Raw genomic sequence first — 21519 nt, forward strand, 5'->3', positions numbered from 1 at the left:
TACTTCAACTGTGTGTAACTGTGCAGTATGTTATGTCTTCCTGCAATTGTTCAGCTCTTCTGTTTTTACAGAGTGATGACAACACACAGAGAGCAGGATAACCTTACAGCAGCAGTACAACACTGAAACAAAGTGGGGGTAAAATAATGTCTAGTTGTGCAAAAAAAATATTTCTTACAAAGCCAACTGTCTGTAGTTTTGTGGTTGCTGTCAGGCACTGAAAGTGCATACGGACTTCAGTGAAATTAAACTAAATATAAAATAAGCAAAAAAGCTGAAGCTGCTGCTTTGCCTTGAGCCCAGATTTACTAGCATTCCTCTGGGCTATTTACAGTATTGTAGTATCAGATTTAGTAATGCTTATATATCCTGTTAGATGGCTGTTTATAGACCAGCATGCCAAGCATTTCTATATGTTCTCTTAGTCTTTCACTGTGGATCATGTGTAAAAATATACATATGTACCCCGAAGGAGCGATTTAAGAAGACAATTTTGGCATGAATTATTTTCTTGGCACAGTTTGTACGGTTTCATTTAGTGTTTTTCTCATGAACGACTTAAGCAGCATTCTCATGACTGTCACAAAGCAGCATTAGACCCACTGTGGGCACTATTTGGACAGAGGAATGCAAAATACCTCCTCAGGCTGTGCAGATTAACTGCAGCATTTTTACCGTCATGACAGGGCACAGGCCTCCTTATGTTCAACCTTTAAAATGTAAGAGCAATTTATTTTAAAATTCTTATATCATCACTTTCCCTCGAGACAGTGATGCTTGAAGGTAGACAAGTGTGACTACTGTGGGGCATCTAAACACATCGAAGCAGGGGCTGACACCGACGAGCAAAAACAAAAAGAATTTCCATCACTGCTGGTTGTCAGTTCAAAAGAAGAAAAAACTCCCAGGAGCAAACAACACACACACACACACATTCTTTTCAGAGAAACTAGTCTTACAGCATGGAGCTCCAACTCTCCATCGCATTTTTTGATTCAGGGTAAATAAAAAAAATTCCAGTCATGCAGATTCTGTCAGAAGATGGGGGGAGTGTCCAGTTGTGACAATGGTGTCAGGAAGAATACACTGTTCATTTAGTTATTGTAACTAAACCAAGTTAGTTTAGCTACGAGATTGGTTTAGTTACCATTGTTACCAAGCCAAATCTCTGCAGGCAGCAGCTGGAGTCATAGGAGGATGGCAAAGGTGTAACTGAATTACGAATAGGAAGACAGGACAGCTTTGGTTATCTGATGTGAGGTATATTTAGATAAAATGAATTGCACACTCAGGAATTTGTTTGATTTTGGACTTCCATTAAAGTTGGAGGATTTTGATGAAAATGTATCTGCATGTTTAATTACACTTCCAGTTATTTTATCATGCGAGGTAAAAACAGTTTATTTAAATATCACTGCTTCTGTCTGAGGCCTCTGAAGCAGAATCCACAGCAATTTCAGAAAATAAGTGCGAGACATTGATAATCTTTTCTGAATAAAGAGTGGATGAAAAACAAATATTCAGGAGTCCCATGAGAAACTGAACTCATTAGAAGGTATTAGTCAAACAGTCATGGCGCGGCCTACCACAGATGTGACACCAGCCAATTGAAGTCTGACCTTTTATAGCAAAAATGTACTTCATGAACAGTATTGTTCAGTTACTGGGCCATGAAAACCCGCCAAGGTTAAGCCAGACAATTGTTCTTAAAAATTCATGTGTGAGAACCTTTTAAAAAAAATGTTCTCACTTATGATTCAGATGTTTTGTTGCAGCCATACAAAATTCAAGCAAACATCTTATCAGAAGGACTTTTATTAAAAATATGTGGATAAGTGAAAAAACAACAAAAAAGTACAAATGGATCTAGATGAAAATAAATTTGGTTTCCTTATGTCTCATGTTATGTCTTTACAGACAGGTGCTTGTGGATGCTTGTTTGGGGGATTGTAGATTTTGTCTTGATAAAATCTACAAAACAAACAGAGCAGATCACTGACAACAATGTTTGACTAATTTTAAAACATTGGCCAAAAATTCTACATTTCTATGTAACAGATCCTCTGCTTCAGCGTATAAACACTTATTACATGGTCTATTTACTATGAAAATTTGAAAATACTAGTTTATATTGAAAGCTGAGGAAGGCAAAGACATCTATTCATTGCAGCCTTTTCCTTCGGGCTCTACTAAACTAGTCACTTTGATAAGCGTTTGTGTTGCTAGAAAAAGGAAAGACAGCAATGTCATTGCTTAATGCTGATCTCAAGCCAGAGTGCATTAACCCCTGGTCTGTGCACAGGCCGTCAGCTTTGATACCATTCCTTCTGCTGATGTGGAGTGTTTGAAAGGCACTGAAATTACCGTAACTATCCCTCACAAAGCAAAGACTTCATCACTGCAATGCTCTGTGTATCATCTACTTCTCATCGGTCTGAGAGAGCCGTCGGAGCATGGTTGTAAACAAGGTGACTCGAGTGTTTGTGAAGAAGGGGGCTAAGTCCCAGTCTAACTTTGGCTGTCTGAGTACTTGGTGACAGAAATGAAGTGTTCAGAGTAGATGTGTATAATAGCTGCCTAGTCATATCACCATCGAGTAAGGATGGAGCATTGGACTGTAGCAGGCTTCAACTAGTACTGAATGCATTCACTGAGGTGTACAAAAATGTTTTGTATTTTAAGCAACTTATATTTGTTCTTACAATTTTTTGATTTATTTATTTTTTGCTATGATGTATTAAATTGCTACTGGTTTTAGAAGAAGCTCTAAAAAGTATGATTTGACTACCTGAAACAAAAGATGCCCTGGGTGTTGTAAAATTGAGAAGTCATGATACAAATACCCGTGTCATGCTGTTGCGCATTCTGTTTTCATTTGAAGGCCATGAGAAACGGCAAAATAATGTTTCTGTATTGCCTTGTTGTGCACCTACTGTAGAAAGCATGACTTTATCACCACATTAAATAGCATGCCCCCAAATTTTTTGAGAAGTTTAGTAAACATTGTTGCATGTGGCACCAGAGCACAGGTCACTTCAGTCTAGAGTTGTGAAAAAAGAGCCAAAACATGACACTTAATACTGGTTCGACCACATTCCTCACCTGAGGCCATAAGATATTGATCGTCACTGAAAGAAGGTCCCAGACACATCCCGGGTGACTCAGCCTGGTAGGAACCGTCATCTAAGGGAATCTAAGAGTAGAGCAGCTGCACTTCCATATCAAAATGAATTTGTAGACATGGCTTAGGCATTTGATCAGGATGGCTCATGGATCCCTCCTTTTTGAGGTCTTCCACACACTCCCAGACCTACTTAAGGAACTTCATGTGACTTTTACCCTTGAATGTCTCAGAATCCCTGGGAATGAGAGCATTACTGGCGTCAGGGATATCAGGGATTCCCTCACACAACTGTTTTGTGGATGATAAGCTTTTCAGATCTATTTAGCGTAAAAAAAAAACTTCATTTTTAAAATGTAACAAAGTTAAACAGTTTGATATGATAGCAGCATTAGAAGCAATGTGACTGTAACAATTATTCTTCCAAGGAAACATTTTAAAACACTTCTATCATGCTCCTTATGAATTGAGCAGTTTTCCTCCTGACATAACAGATGACAAATATGAGTCAAGATTCTGCTTCATAAAAAGATGACAATGACCAGAATGAACCTGCCCAGTATCCATTAATAACTGCTTATTATTTGCCATGCATGTCACAGACAGCAGAGTTAATGTTTTAACCTTTACTTCCAGAGCAGAACTATTAAAAAAGAAGTTCATTCAATGAGATATTGAAGCTGAAGTTGCTTTTTTTATAGTCTTTATTTTCTGTTGCATCAGAGTTATACCAATTTGAGTGTTTGTGATTATAGAGTAGGACCCCAGATCTGGTGTATGAGATCTGAAGTGAAGCTCAATCCACACAAGTCTGGAGTTTAGCTTTGACATGGCTAGATGAGTGTGTTGCATACACATTGGTGGTATAGTCAGTGCAGACAAAATGTTACAATGAAAGTTATTTTCTCTTTGTGTTTCTATATATATTTATCTTTGTTCTCTTGTGTACCATAATATATAAATATTGTGATTCATTAATATTTATTTTGCCCAAAAGCTGATGTGCTACAGCAGCAGTCAAACTTTGTGGTGTAACAAAAGAGCAAGTAAATAAAGTTTCTTCATTGTCATGTAAATAAAGGTGATGTTTGCATGGAAATCATCCGTTTGATTGAAGCTGTGTACAAATGTGCGAATTTGCATTCACATGTCAAGTGCTTAACGCCACAGTGCAGCACACACATACAGTTTTTGTTTGTCGACGTCACCAGATGTTTGGGAATTCATTTGGATTCAGATTAAAAAGGACTAAAACCCTCCGGAGTTGTTGAAACTTGGATTACTTTACTCGTCGTGTAGATGCAGAATAATCAGTTTGCAGCACTGAAGGAATTTTTAATTGGCACAAAGGCTCTTTGATAGAACTCTCTTAATCACAGCCGATTTTCTCGCGGGAAACTTTGACGGGGTGGATTTACCATGCCCTCTGTAAATGGAAATTTCTGCATGTAGTACTCCATATCTGATTGTGAAGGAAAAGATATCCAGAATAGTTTATTGGGGATGATTTATCTGAAGAAAGCAGGGATGGTTTGCACAAGAATTTTAATATCTTTTTGTTTTTTTTCTTTTCCACACTGACCTTTTTCTCTTCTTATTGGCCCAACTTTCATTTTCAGTTTTTTCTCTATAAAAAGCTTTTTCTAGGGCTGACTCTAGTCTAGTAGAAGTGATCAGAGGATCGCTATCACAGATGCCATATTCCCCATTTGGTATCTAATATTACCTGTCTGGGTAGAGGAAAGGAAGCTGACGGCAAGAGAGATGGATACATTTCTCTTCGCATCTTTGACAAGCTTTTCCAATTTTCTCCTCTCCATCTTGTGCCAGATTGAGCTGGAAGCACTGATTGCTCTGTAGAAACGGATTCACCTGATGAATTTTAGCTTTATAGACTCTTTCCCAGGCTTTATTTTCTCCTCTCTATCACCGCTGTTGAGTGCCAGGCCATTTAAATTCAATCTTCTACAAAGCCACCCACTGTACCTTTGTTGATCCATTTCCAGCAGTTTCGTAATTTTGTTTTCATTCCACTTTCCAAGGTGTCAAATTTTACCCACCAGCTTATAGAGTAGGAGAACAAAGAAGGCTATGTGCTTGCAGTGTTTGGGGAAAATGGTCTGCCTTGTCAGAAAAGAGTCAGAAAATGTTGATTAATGCTCCACTGATGTGGATATTACATAATGATAATGGAGGGGAATAATGGCTCAGTGAACGTCATGAAAAATAAAACATATGAAAATAGAGAATAAGTAAATGTTGGAGGATAACTTGGGTGTTCAATGACATATTTACTTTAAAAAAATATTTTTAGATCTTCGGAAAATTGTTGTATGACAAAATAAACACATATTGTTTTGCCTGGCTGATGAGATTTCCCAGTTTTCTCCGAGAGCTCACTTGATACTTCAATTCAGTGAATCATGTAGGGTTAATAATGTCGACTGGACAGAGAGACATGATGACCGCTCTCGGCCTACTGGCTGGTGTGAGGATTCAGGATGTCTAATGAGAGGAGAGACTTGACTTCTTGGAGAATATATTCTCAGATTCTTTCTGCAGGAGCTCAGACAGACAATTTCAGGTGATGATCTTATTTTTGGCCAACATACTGTCTCTGGATACGCAGACAGACTGTACTTTAACCTCTATCCAAGATTCCTTTTCAAAGATGCAGTCTTTTACTTGGCCAACAAGATCAAGATGTTCACACAGATGGTCTCCCCTATGCAGCGGTTGTTGCAGGAAAAGAGGAATAACACTGCTCCACTCATTCTGTTCCATCTCCTTGACATTATATGGATTTCAGCTGTGGGGAACTCCTCCTCCCTAGGACCACATAATGTCAATGGGCCAGTGTTATGGATTCTGTGATTATTACCAGTCTCTTTTGTTCTGTGTGCTGTTCAGAGTTTAATCTCTGTGTGGGCTGGGTGGTACGCTAACAAAATGGTTTTGCAAATCTTATTTAATTATTAATCCTACTCTTGTAGGGTTGTCTCTCTGAGAATAAAACAATAACGATATTTTGTCCTCACATGCAAAACAAACTGAATCCCTTTCTATAGAAATAAAATACCCCTGAAGCCATCAGTGAGTGGAATCTCATTTTCCAAGGTTTTAATTGGGGCAGAAACATAAGCTTCCTTACCCATCTCTCCTTACACTTCGATTTTTGTTAGAAATCCATTAAAAAAAAAAACACAAACAGCTATGGTTTGATGGCTGACTAAAAATTCTGTCTGCATCACCTCAACAAACTCTGTGAATGTGTTAAATATGTGGCAGGAGAACAATCCAGACATGACACTGACATGCTCTGTTTTACTCTGATTTTTGGAAAGCAGTGCTTGTCTGAATGGGGCTTTAATTAAATTCTAAGGCAGCTTGATGCACCACTGATTGCACCACTTAATCAATCAGCTGTACCAGAAGCTTAACAGTCAATGTTACAGCTGATAAGACTGTTGAACATGAGGCCTCTGGCCAGCATTAGTCACACAAGTTCTCCTTTCTTGTTGTGAAGCTGACAGGGTGGTTGCTGGTCTCTAGCTGCCAGAAATGTCATGAGATAAGACAAACAGAAACGGATAGACTTCTCTGCCTGTAGAGTCAGGGATATCAGGAGCCATTCTGGGGGGGGAAGCACATTACTACAGTAATGTGTTTTTTTTTTTATTTTTTTTCTGTCTGTAGTAGACACCACAGCTTTCAAAACTCTTTGAGTTGTTCCAGCAGCTTGAAAGGTTGTTGGAAGATTTAATTATTATTTTTGGGTGGGATGATCTCACTCAAAATAGACAGCAGCTGGAGAAGATCCACCATATTTTCCAGATCACACCCACATAGATTCACACACACACACACACACACACACACACACACACACACACACACACACACACACACATATTTATATATATATGTACTTTAACTTTGATTATGGCACACATTTGCTGTGGAATAGTTTTGATAGGCTTCTATGATGTCACAAGATCTATTTCCATTCAGCATTGCATAAATTTTTTACTAAAATCTTGCGTTGATGATGGGAGAGTCTATCCATTGTTCAAAGGCTTTTCCAGCAAATCCCAAAGGTCATTTCGGATTATTAAAATCATGTCTATTCGCTAAATGCCAGAATTATGAGATGATTTACAAAGATTTTATTTATGAATTTGTCAATACATATTTGTACACAAATGTTTTTTTATACAACCTTCTAACCAATTTGGAAAAACTGATGATTTCATGGGTTTGCAAGCTTCTGATTAATTCATAAAGGAAGTACATGTGAATGTGTTGTAAAATACCAGCTCAACACACTGCTTACATTTGTGACATTGTGAAAAAACAAAACAAAAACAAAAAACTCTGTACTAAGCTAATTGTAGAATAAGGGACTGTTTTTTACCAACGCCAAAATAGCTGCAAAGTGTTGCAAGGAGAACAGCATCCATATTTTGGAGCCTGTTATAAATCCCTAATCTCAATCCCATTTGTTTCCAGAGATGAAAAGGTGTGTCCAAGCAAGGTGATCTACAAACCTTATTTGTTTCCATTCCTCTCGACTCATTTGTGTCAAGAGGAATGGACCAATATTCCAGCATATCATTGTCAAGCTGTTTGAAGGATACCCAACATGTTTGACACAAGTTGCAGAGATTAAAATACAACAATACCAAAAACTACAGAAAGGTTTCTAATCTTAGGAATTTTCAGAAAAAAGTAAAAATACATAAAAAAAAAAAAAAAAAAAAAAAAAAAACTTTTAAATTGTCATTTGTCTGGCATTAGGAAAATAATATAAAAAAGGCATACTCTTAACTGACATAAAACAGAAAGCCTTTGGTCTGATTTGGTGCCAGGTAGTGAGAAAAACATGGTTATGTGTTTTTCTGTACGGTACATATCTGGAAGTGGACACGTTTTCATCCCTGTCTGATAAGGGAGCTTGATGCATTAAGATTTCATGAGAGAGCTGTAATAGTTGTTAGTGGTGATGGTGAGGAACGGACAAAGCTGAGTAGAATGGGTATTTTCTCAATTTTTTCTGTCTGGAGGTAAATAACAGTTGCTGTCACATTTGAACAAGTCTGAACCACAATAATGAACAAATGGTCTCTGCCAGACACAACATTGAATTTTATTGCTCTATTTTCCTCTGCTGTCTCATTCCCCTTACTGAGAAGAATGTACCAAGGGAGGAGTGATTTTAAGAGGACATATAAACATCCTACTTATTATGGGATAATGGCTGAGCTATTTGCATTTGTCCCCAGTAATGATGAAACATGGGAAATTGATCTGCATGCTGTTAACGATAAGCTTCCTGTTTGATTACATCATAAAAACAAACTTTGTATTTGTAAAATCAAGCATGTGATTTACCAATATATATATATATATATATATATATATATATATATATATATATATATATATATATATATATATATATATATATACAACAGACAAGAAGAAAACATAACATAGCACTTCAAAACAGAGACATCATAGAATAACATCTATTTGTTAAAGTCCTTCTGTGGTCTGGTTCGCACCCCAAACTGCCTGGGAAAGTAATATTGTCTTCCAGTTAGAGATTCCGGTTCCCAGTGGATTCATACTGCCGCTTTATCTCAACCTGCTTTCATTTTATTTGTTTTAGTAAATTATGTTGTCCTGTGTTCTTCACCACAATCACTTTCTTTTGTCCTGGCAGTGAAATACTGTGATAGATAAATATGTGTAGTTATTCATTTTATGTATTTCTACATTGTTTTCTGAAGAGATACAGATATGTATGGAGATAAAGAAGTATTTGGACAGATGGAGTGATTTATTTTAAAGTGGATTGCAAATTGTTCATAGTTGTACTACATACCAATCTTTTGTGCTAAGGCATTTTGGAAACTTGAAAACACATCTTGAAATGGTTTACCTTTGTTTTTTCAAAGTTTAATTATTACTTGTTAAAAAAAGTAAAGTTCAATAAGTATTGGAGTTATTTGCTTGTCAAGCAATGCTTTTAAACTGACGCACAACTTTTTTGTTTTCATTACAAATGAATATTTAATATAAATGCAACTCATTAAGTGTCTGGTCCAGCTTTAAAGTACAGGTTCAGTTCTGTGCCAGACTGACAACACATTTATGAATCCAGGCTGTGCTTTGTTCAAGTAAATCTCACCGCACATTGGCAGGAATAGGAGACCTGGATGTGTTCAGACCCTTAATGGTGTCTTTGTCGTTTATTCGCGTCTGGGAAGATGAGAACACTTCACTGAAATGATGCCGTGCATGCAGAAGCTGTCATTTGGGCCGTATGACTTCGTTGGTGGAAGCATCAAGCTTTATTGGCTCATTTCAGCAGCACTGACTTGTGAGATGGATTTAGCAGTAATGGCGAATGAATGAATGGCAAAGCGAACACTAAGACTTCAAAATGCAAGGGAACCTAATTTAAAATATCCTTTATTTAATTGCACTATAATAATAATAACACTAAGTGCCAGTGGAATTGGCAGTGGGATAATTTGAATCTATAGCAATTTTGGAGATGGTGAATAAGGTCAGTATTTTTAGGAATGTGTACTCAGCAATTAGACAGAAATTACTCGCAGAAATTCGAAATCCCAAAATTTAAAATATTAAAGTTCATATAATTCTTTAATTTGCACGTTTAGTTTTTTTATTCTGTGTACACCATGAAATACAAAGATAAATGTTTTTGCAGGTGGATGGATGAATGGAAGGCACCATTTCATAACAAAAGTTATCTTAAAGCTTGGAAGTTACTATTTGTCTCTTGTTGAAGCTTGTTTTGTATAAAATTTAAATATATACTATTTACATTTTTTATTGAAGTTTTATTTTATTTTAAATAGATATTTGATTTTATTTTAAATTAAAATATGATGTATCTAATAAAACAACTGAAATAAACGGCTTCTAAATGGACTCCCTTCATCATTTGGTGAATGCAGTCATTTGATAAAGTGTCTAACTTGTAAATTTAAATATAGTGTTTTAAAGAAATGTGTAGAACATGAATTATGCAAGTGGTTCAAACAAAGCAGACCAGTTTTTAAGAAAATGCAACTTTTTGTAATGATTCCAACACAAGTTATATTTCCTTTACTTCCATTTTGTTCAGAATAAATTGCCCAATTCAAGCCTTTTCATAATTGTCTATTTCTATGCAGTCCAGGTAAGGACGATAATTAAAAATGAACTGTTTAGTAAGGAAGCAAAGATTGTTATTAAGGTGACATAATGATAGAAATGTGCACTTAAAAACTAGTCGTATCTAAGTAAATTACTGTCCCAGTTTTTAAATGCTCCATCCTTTTACATCTTGCTTTTATGTTGAGATTTTTCTTCTTAACATCCAATTCCCTATTTAAAATTATATTTTAACAGTGTTATAGCAATGTTATGTGACATTCTGTACAGGTTTCAAACAACATCATTAATTAATATTAATTCTTGTAATGATGCCCTCCTGTGATTCGTTGATGTGCACTGTCACGATGTTCGTCATTATTGTCTGCCATATATTCTGCGGTTGAGTTAATTAAACTGCCAATTAAAGCTTTGAGGACATATAATCCTTTTCTCTGTCATCTATCAGTTTGTATTACGACAGTCAGTCAGAACAAACTCCCCTCACGCTGTGATTGAATTCTAGCCAAGACTGTCAGCAGAGGCTCCTCTTTGTAATTAGTTGTCTGCACTCTTGCTTTATTTTGCATCATGTTTGTAATTGTGTTTCTTTACATGCATTTTCTGTTTTAATGAGAATAGAGCTGCGATGCAAGAGTTGTTGCAAAGCTAAGAAAACTCAGTGTGTGTTTTGTTTTTGCTTTAGGCATCATTCTCTGGAGGTTTGATTAGGGGAGGCTTATGGCTAAGTCTTGGAGAAGCTTTGCATTGAAATGTGTAGAGCTGTGCAGTAATTTGAAATGAACAACAATGAGGAGAGAAAACTCGGTGTTGATGCAGTATCCATCCATGACTTCCTCAAATGGCAATATCGCTCCCTGAGGACCGGGTGATCATCGGTTCAACAGTTACAGTAACTCTGCTTTTGTTGAACTTGTGTGGCATTTTTTCCTGTTTTTTATTATTATGAAAGACTGAACAAAACCCATTGAAATTTCAGAGACGAGAGTGATCAGAAAAAGTTGATCTATAAATGTATTTTAATTTTATTTAATCTTTAGACTAATTAACACCTCTCCTGGGTTCTATGATCACAAGTAGACGCTCCTTAATATGTAATTAAGGAGAATACAGTTCTTGTTCTGACTGACCTCCTGTAATTACATCTCCTTTTAAATTAAAACACTTTCTGCTGTGGTTGTTCTTTCATTTATTGCAAGAAAAATGAAAGACTGAAGTATTAAAGCTGCACTTTCATACATGCATCCATACATACTATCTTGCTTTGTATGAAGATCTAAGTGTGAAAAGTGCTGAAGGCATTTTGTGAAACAAACTCCCGTTATCTCGTATTCCCTATGGGGCACCCCTGATTTTCTTTATGGGCATTGTGTATCAGGATGAGGAATGAACATTCATAATATGCTATAAAGATTGTGTGACCATATTTTGATGAAAGCTGAATGCTCTTTATGCAATCTCTGAGTGTGCTATAGTGGTGAAAAATATCAGCTTAATTCAGTGGTGCCCAAAATCGGTCCTCAAGGGTCGGCATCCTGCAAATTTTAATTCTCTCCCTGGTGGTAGTAACAACTTTTTCAGCATATCAATGTTCTTCTTAGGCCATCTAATGAGCCTTCATTTGATTCAGGTGCATTAAACCAGAGAGAGAACTCAAAGAGATTTAAAAAGAGATTGCATCTCACGGGTTTTATCTGGTTAAATAAAGGTTATTATTAAGATTTTTTCTTTTTTTTTCTTTTAGTTTTGACCTGCTGATTAGGATTTACTCATATTTTATTTCTGTGTCTTGGAAACTAAAAAAAAATATAAAGTCATCCGTCTAAACTTTAGATAAATGTAACAGTTGATTGTAACAGTAGGTAATCATAAAAGGAAAAGATAGGGAGGAGAGTCTTGATGGAGGAAGTCCATTTTCATGCATCCACATTCACTGTCTTTTTATATGTTTCATTGTCATTACCTGTTAGCATTTTAAAGGGATTTGTTTTTGGTTGAACATACTAGCTGCCACCTGTGCATAAAAAAAAAGAAAAGAAGATCTTCTTTCTCTTTTTGAAGTTTTTCAACATCATCTATGGTCCCAAGCAGCCTCTGTAGATTTCTGAAGCCTTCAAATTCAAAGTCTTGTCTTTGGCAGGGTTCATCTTCCTTTAAAGGTCAAAGGAATAAAGACAGTTGCTTAAGATTTCACATTTATTGACAGAAATAGCACAGGAACTAGAAGATCAGGAGACAGGATCAGACAGTTACCTTTTCATGCCACACAGTGTGTAAGTCAGCCATTCGTTATCTTCAGTGCATGACAAGGGCGACTATCCGTTCTGTGGCCTAAACATGTCTTCTTTCGTGTAACCTAAGGTCTAAAAGGCAGGACGTCCAGCTGGAAGCCATTCAAGCCATACTGTTTTTTGACAGTTTCAAGGCAATGGGCGGCATTCATCCTTTTTTGTTGATTGTGTAAGAAGGCTTATGTTCAAGCACAATATTCAGCTATTCTGAGGATAGATGTATATAATCCACACTGGCCTTTTTAATAGGTACACCAGGTTGGAATCCCTTTTGCCTTCAGAGCTGCCCTAATTCTCCCTGGCATATTCAACAAAGTGTCAGTTATTTTTAATATAAATGGACATCTAATTTGTCAATTTATCTAATTTACATCCTAATCTGGTTTACCTGAATTTATTTGTGTTTCCCTGGAGTGCATTTTTCAAAATTAGTTGTGCTTATGGCAAAACTTGGATGTCTGCAAAAAATTTGAAAGGTTTATGTATATAAAATAGTTGGAAATCAGAGGCAATAGTAAGACTTATGGACAGTTATCTTTAGAATTACAAGTTCATTACTTAGCTCACTTATCTTGTGCCCAGTATCAAGAAATGCATTGGTAATGTATCACTACTGATCTGGAGAAATATTAGATTTTGTAAGGTTTGATATTTTTAAAATGAATAAGGATGTATAATTTCATAATGTCAAAGCAGCTTCAAAACTATTGGTTATCCACTCTGACTGTGTTTTGTCTTAGATGTGTTGATGAGATGAAATCGTTAAGCATGAAAACAAACTAATCTTTTTGACAAATGGGACATATTAGCAGCCCCCATTTGTCTTTGAAAAATAAATCATTGACGAAGTAGAAACGGACTCATCAGAGTATCTATAGTCTAGAATTGGTCTAATTTGTAGACAAGAATGACCCGAGTAAAAGGGAAAAAGAGACACATTAGTCCTTAGAAGTCGTAATGAGTGTATGTCACTTTAGAGGTTTGTATGTATCCATCCAACATGGGCACAGATCCAGAAGAAGAACAGAGCTCCATCACACGTCAGGTGAAAAGTTTGGAGACAAGAAGCCTATTGGAAAGTAGCACAGTATTAGAAAAATGGTTTTAAAACCTCAGAAATCACCAGTTAAACTTCTTTTTTTTCCTCTCCCTGGATTGCATTATGAGGTGAACATGTCTAGACAGTATTATAATTCATCAAGTCTGATTTTTTTTTTCCTTTTTTTTTTTTTTTGAAGCAGGATCTCAGAAATCTTCTTTGCCAGCTGTGCGTAGTTTTGATGAACACATGCTGATGCCGAGCAACACAACAAATGGCAGCTATAATACGTCAAACTCAGAACTGACTGAACAAGCTTAGAGGAGCTTACAGCAGCAAATCCCTGTAGTTCTTTGCATCATGCCCCTGAAGCAATAAAAGGTGCAATTTCTTTCTTTCACGAGACCTTTTCTTATATTTTACAGGATCGAAAGTTTCCCCAAAACTGCAGAAATCAGCTGCATGTCTGTGTGTGCATGGTTTCATTCATTTGCTGATTCAGGCTGAGCATTTGTTTTCAAGTGAATGTGTGGAACCTTTTCATCAGACAACTGCTGGAATTCTTCTCTTGGCGACACAAGTTGTTTTTTTTTGTTGTTGTTGTTGTTTTTCTCACCCAAAAGGTTTCTTCCATTTTATTTGGTTAGTTGAGAAGATCTCTTTGTTTTGAAGTACTGAGGGCATGAAAATACATTTTTGTCTTTTGGATTTTTACCAATCAATCTTTTTTTTTTTTTTTAAAAAGTTTTTGACAAAGAGCTGAGTAATATATTGAATTCAAGTTGTCCTCACAATATCATTGTGTTCATTACTGCAATAAGCAATTGATTGGATGCAATATTTGGTCAGATATATACTATATCTTACCTCAGGGGAATTCATTTTCTGGATGATGATATTGTATTCGGAACATTGAATGAACTCTAACTGTTCTTAATGCCCACATCTGATAATAATAAATATGATATTTATTCTACTTTGCTACATGATTCCTGAAAAAAAAAAAAAAAAAAAACATTTGGCACTCCTCAAAGGTTGTGTTCAATATCAAAACAATAAAAACCTCTACTGAGTGAATATGTATTCACATAATGCCTGTCCTGTGTGGGCAGAATCCTCAAATGTGTTCTGTTTAATCACAGGATTTTTGTCATATGCAGATAAATAATTGTTTTAGTTTTGAAGTTTGTAGCTTCCTTTGGTTGAGTGAAGACTTGATATGACTAGACTTTAATTTACAAGTTATTTCTGCGTACCGCTAAATTTTAATCACAGATTTAAGATCATTTCACATCATTTTAAAAGAAAAACAACTANCTCTNAACTTGATGTAAAAAAAAAACATAAAATGTAAAAGCATGTTATTTTATCTATGCCAATATTTGGAAGAAAATGTTTTGCATTGCAATAGTGTAGTTAAAATAGTTTTAACTTATGATGTCTTACATCATTACCTTTGTTGTTAGATTGCAAATGCGTATGTGATTATTACATTAATGTGTGCGCATTCATGTTTGACAAAACAACTCTATACATTTAGGAGAAAATTTTGTTTTTGATTCCATGACAGAACTGCATTACTAAGATTGATGAAACTTGATGGGTCCTATAGCATCTTGAACACAAATGGTTTTGGAAAATGAAATGCCTTTTATAAACAACCTTGCCTGAGATTGAATCAGCCAGCGGCCTGTGGAGGAAATAGGAAGAGGGGAGGGAAGGAGAGATGTGTAAAGAAAAGATAAGAGGAGGTGAGGAGTGTGTAAGGAGCAAGAGAGAAAATAGGAGGTGTATGATCAAGCGAGAATGTGACAGGAGGAGCCAGCCACTCCATCATATTTGTATCTGTATATATGGGCCAGGGAACAAGTGTTAAGAATGACTGAGTGGTCAGGCAGGGCAAATTAGCAAGGACTCACTGGAATGTGCAGCATTTAAAATGAAATCTCAAGACGGATGATAAAAAGACAAACTTCAGTTCAAGTTGACCATATGAAATTAAGAGAAAATGTTGAAAGTTTCTCTTTGGCGAGAAAAAGAGATACATGAGATGGCGGAAAAGATATATGAGCTTCCTTCGTATATTGTGGAAAATGGATTTAATCAACAGATACAGAGGCAGGTCTTTATTGCACAGCAATGGCCTTTGTGAGAATATCCTGTAACTGATTTCAGTCCATTGACTTCTTCTCCTTGCAGTAAGAAGAATCTGATTTCATAAGAAAATATTGATTAAATATTGGGCTAACAAAAAAATAAGAGTAGTGGTGCAGTAAATTTTAACAACATATACAATATCGAATATGTGTATCTAAAAAAAAAAATACCCACAATGTTGCTTTGATTGTGAGTGATTCATTTGAATAAACATTATAGGTTTATTCTGTGGTCTGATAAAAGTTGTGTAATGTTAGAAGTTAAAGCTAAACCAATCAGAAGAACATTGTAACTGTACATATTGCAATTTATGTAGATAATAACAGAAAATAGAAAAAAATATATTGAATTAAATTATTATTGTCGCAATACTCAAAGGTATATTGTTGTTGCATGGTTTGATTTTGTGCAGCAGAAATAAAGAAACTGGATAGATATGATCCCGGCTTCCAAATATAAGGTGAATATAGCACTAGTGCTGAAAAGATCAGTGAAATTGATATTTTGTGACTCTAAATGTGTTTTTCTTCTCTGTAGATGTAAAGTGATCATTGAAAGTGCTTCTGAATGTCAGCATCCTGATAAACACATAGCACACACAGCTAGCATTATAACTTTTTGTCATAGGGATAGACTTGTTTTGAACATGAAAGATAAACTGAGGAACATAGAAGTAGCTGCCAACAACAGCAAAACAAGAAAGCATCTCTATAAAGGTTGTAGTGAAGCAGGGGGTAAAAGAGTTTAAAAATGTGCCTCTTCTCTCTCCAGGAGTCGTTCAGTTTCTTCCTGAGGTGAAAAATAGAGACAGAAAGCTTTATTATTGTACTAGTGGCCCAATTTGTACACTAACTGCTTCGACTGCGGTGTGGTTTTTGCTTCTTCATGCCATTTGAAGTTTTTCCCTGGGTAACGTCTAATAACCCTATGCCCTAATCTTTCAACAGCTATTTTTTGTTGTCTGTTTGGAAGCTTTCAGTTTCCCTGAAATGGTTCACAACATTCATGAAGTTATTGTAATTTGTTGTCTATTGAGCCAATACAAAAGAAAAAAAAAAGCTGGACTTAGTTTATAAAGACAAACTTTTTGTGGTGTATTTTGACCAAATCTCAATATCAGCCTGGTGTAAATTTAAATAAAATTCAAATAAAACAATTTAAGTTGGGTTTTATGAAGCTTTAAATTGAATTCTGTTCATATTATTAGACATGTAGTATTAATCTACATAAAAAGTACAATAAAAAAAAAGGTCTGTTGTTGCTGCATGGATGCCATTTCTTCAAGGAATACAAACTAATCAAACAAAATGACCCACCCTTCAGTTATTGCATGCAGCTTGAACATGTTTCCCAAGCTCTTTCTGTGAAATATTCTCCATGCTCTACATTTTGAGCAGAGGATTCTCTGCAGAGGTTGTGGTTTTCATCTCATTGAGCAGCAGTGCAACAGTATACACTTTTAAGAATTTGAATTGGCATAATAGTGAACTTAATGATCTGAGCTTTAATTAAGCTTCATATTCCATCTACCTTAGGCTATTCCTCCTCGGCATTCTCTTTGTCTTCCTTCGTCTCCTTTCATCACATTCTCCTCATTCTTTTTACAGCTCCTCTTTTTTCCCATTCCCTCCCTCTAGAGAGGATGTCATTGAGATAGATGTGTGCTCATGATTGGTCAGGGGAAAACCTTGGTGGTTAAAATGCACCAGTTTTGAACAAATTGACTCAGTGTATTTTATTGTATTTATGAGGTCCGAAGTTACAGTCTGCACTGTACTCAGGAGGATTACTGCGTTGGGACAGAATTGTTGAACTACATCAGTTAGATGGTTAATTCAAGATGAAAAATGTGTTTTCTTGTCTTTTTTCCCTTTCTTTTCCCCTCTGCTTTTTGCTTGAAGGATAAGGAGTAGAAGTAGACGTGTAGGTGTAATGATTTAGTGCGAGAAACGGGATGCAAATTCCATGATTGTTCTTGTGGTGCTCATGAGCCACACGAAGAAATCGCTCAGCTGCAACCGAATATGTGACCTGATTTTGTGTGTGTGTGTGTGTGTGTGTGTGTGTGTGTGTGTGTGTGTGTGTGTGTGGTTTGTAACCAGGGTGTGAAGATCATCCCTGCCTCTTTTTGAGTGGCACAGAATTTTGTGAATTTTTGCAGGACTGGATCATACATGATAGCACAAAAAGTCATGCATAAAGTTGAAGATTTCAAAAACAAGGACATACAATTACTGTGGTGGAACTTTTAAATACATCACTGCTCCAAGTTTGACAGAGATATCCATTGGTTTAGATGTGTTTGATCAGGACTAGATCTAAAAATTGGTTGTTGGAAGACTGGAGTTGGGGTTAAGGAAAAGTGTATTTATAAATGATATACACCCACTGGAGGAAACTTAGATTTATTGTGGCTTGAGCATGAATCAAAATCTCTCATATATCAGGGTTGAAACAGGCCAGGCAGGGACAGGATCGAAATTATATTGGAATGGAGTGTAATTCAAAGTTTTCAGACAGTAACGTTCAGTTTAAACGCTTTACACATGAGATTTGAGTATTTTTATGACACAAGTCCTTCAAATACGTTGTGATTACTTTAATGAAATATTACAATAAAAACTAAACAGATGGAGAAACAGAAATAGACACTATTCATTCGGTCTTGTTGTAAAATGATCTCAGTTGTCTACTGGCTTTCTTGCTTGTGTCTTCATTCCCATGTGAATTTGTCCTCGGAGTCATAAACCTTTATTTCTCTCAATGAGTTGCGGTAATAAACAGAACTGCAGGTTGGAGCTTTTACCAAAAGACCCCATTGGGACGTGGGATGATCACTGAGGGTTCCAAAATGAAGCCTCATTTATGGAAACATGAAATAGACTCTCAAGAATCCACAATTACAATACGTGGTCCAAGGACAGGAACTGCAGCTGTTGACTTGTTAGCTTGATGGATGAGCTTATTCCTTTACACCATTAATACCCGTTTGTTTACACAAACGTTGATAATCTTTCATGGTAGGGCATTTATGGGCCTTCACATTTTTGCACTTTTTAGCAAAACTCGTTTCTATAATGACCAGCAGCCCATTTTTTTTTTTCCTTCTGTTTTCACCATCAGCAGTGACGTATTTAGGCAGCAACAGCTCCCCATCTATGAGCCATGCTGTAGATATGGATCTGGACTGTGTTGCAATCCATCTTCATGGCTCATTAAAAATTCTGAGCACCCTGCCTGTTACTCAGGTGCTACGTTTGAGGGGCAAACCCCATTGGAATGAACCCCTGTCGTTGTGAAATGAATATTTGCGCTTTCCCCCAAGTGTTGCAGCAGTTGCAATACAAATCACATCTCTGCTGTGTTATTGCGGTGGAAGCTGAAGGCACCAGGGAGACTGTGCGATGGTCGGTATGGATTCAGTGATATTGCCTGTTCAGTGAGGAATAGACGGCTTATTAGACATAAGTGCTCTCTCTTGTATTATGGCGCACACACTTAACCAGTCAAATGTTGTGTGATGTATTTTTTTTAATTGCTTCTGTAATCATTTCAGTGGAGGTCATTCATGCAGCCTATCAGGCATTTAAAACATGTTTATGCAGCACAATCATCATTGCAGCATATGCCGACATGTTCATTAGACTAGGTATCAAAGTCATAAGAACATCTTTGTAGATTAAAATTGGAGAATCAGAAATTGCTGTGACGAATCTCTCATACTGACAAGATATTACAGAAAATATAAGTGCATAGTGCTGTGTTTCTTCACACGACTGAAGAAAATTCCAGACAGACACGAAACTATTTTAAAAATTCAAAGACAAGCATCTAAAGAAAACAGTGTTACTTTAATTTGCTGGTATGTACGCTAGGTACAAGTAGCTCTTCAGACGCCATCAATCAGTACATCTTACTGACACTTTGCAGGCAAGAGATCATCTTTTAAGTACAAAAATATCAGGCAGACCTAACTAGAAGCAAAGGACAGCAGTATGCACATAATTTCCAGAGTGCAAACACATCAGCTTGGCATGTCAGGTTATTTAAAATGTTTTTTAAATGTATTTTTTACACCAAAGTTGCAACCATCCTTCAGCACACAGTGTTGTTTCCATGCAGTGTGTGCAACGCAGCTAGCTGGAGTGCAGCACAAAGATCTGGGTGCAATTTAAATACATTACCAGTAAATACCAATTGTTGTTTTTATATGATTTTACAATTTCAATGCTGTAAAAGCATATGAGAACTGTGAAAATATTACTGCCTCCCCAAAGCACCTTATATCAGGTACATGAACCTGAAAATAGAATATTTTCCTTCTGTTCTTTTCACTTCTGGAAATGGTAGAAACATCCAGGCAGAGCCGCATGCAAACACACCTTGATTCTCATAACTGTAGCAGTCAGGACTTTCCCAGCAAACACAGCAAGGAGTTGATTGGGCTGCTTCACTGTGATGTTCAAGCTTCTTGTGCTCCATCTTAAGCAACGCTAACAAGCCACTGAGTTATTTTGTACCCTCTTATCACGTCCATAATCCTCAATATAGCCGCAGACAGACATAAAATCACTGTTTGACACTTTGTGACAAAATGTCCATTTGTCCTAAAAACTGAACATGCTGTACAATTTTATTTTGTTTACTTTTATTTTCCGTGTTTAAATGTGGCACATATTTAAAACTGAATCTGTTTTCTGTAGAGCAGCAGTTATTATTGAGACAAACCTTCAAACATAAAGCATTGTGTAATACTGCTTTTATAAGAACAGAACATTTATTTGGAAAGGAAAGAGAAAGAGAAAACCAATAATAAAATCAATATGTAGTACACAAAGTGAACACACAGAGCAGTGTGAATGAAGATTAGTAGCTAGGGTTGATGGACTGAAAGAAAAAAATATATATACCTTTCTTTTGTATTTATGAAATGGGTCGATTGAATTAATCATCAATGAAGAACACAAACGTACTGTAAATTTATTATGTAGCCACATAATAATTTGGCATTGGTTAGCTTTGTGTTTAGATTTTCTGATATTTCCAGTTACATCCCTGGTATATAATTATATTACTACAAAAGTTAAATTTTTTTTTGAGTTACCTTTGATTAATATCAACTGAAACATTAATTTTAGTCTGTATTCTAACTTTTTCTTTATTATGTCACTGCAATTTAATGCTGTTTGTTTGTTTTATGTTTTTATCATGCCAATCATCTTTAATTGCCTTGTTGCTTGATTGTGCTACACAAAGTTACCTTGAATAAAATGGACTCTGTTCATTTGCTTGCTCGTTTTGTCATTATTTAGCTGAACCAACCTGACTATCTTCCATCCATCTGTTTCTTTTTGCAGTATGAGTTTAAGGTGAAAAACATCAAGAAGAAGAAAGTTCACATCGTTGTGTCAACAGACGGAGTCAAGGTTACCTTGAGAAAAAAGAAAAAGGTGAGTGATTTTATTTTTGTCCCTCTCTTTTGCTTTTGTCCATTTAAAGCAAGAGATAATTAAATTAACATCTGCGTGGATCAGTGAATGCTGCTCTGTTTTTTGTTGGATTCTATTAACATGAAGTGGTGGCCTTTTAAATTCCAAAAATTCAGAACTTCAGCAACACCACTACTGTATATATATTTGAAGCCCACTTCTTGTCTTCACCCTAACCCTACCATATATATAAACATTTTATTTATCTGCAAGTTTTTTTTTTTTTTTTTTTTT

General features: G+C 36.0%; 1 long non-coding RNA gene across 1 annotated transcript in view; it reads left to right on the forward strand.

Moving 5' to 3' along the window:
• Positions 1-21519, forward strand: part of LOC106938675 (uncharacterized) — a 53924-nt gene that overhangs the window by 27140 nt on the left and 5265 nt on the right. The window contains exon 2 of the long non-coding RNA XR_001422675.1: positions 21154-21246. This is a non-coding gene — a long non-coding RNA (uncharacterized LOC106938675). The remainder of the gene's footprint in view (positions 1-21153; positions 21247-21519) is intronic.

The sequence above is a fragment of the Poecilia latipinna genome, unplaced genomic scaffold (genome assembly GCF_001443285.1).
Source record: "Poecilia latipinna isolate Pla-1442-1.1 unplaced genomic scaffold, P_latipinna-1.0 Scaffold2664, whole genome shotgun sequence".
Classification (NCBI taxonomy): domain Eukaryota; kingdom Metazoa; phylum Chordata; class Actinopteri; order Cyprinodontiformes; family Poeciliidae; genus Poecilia; species Poecilia latipinna.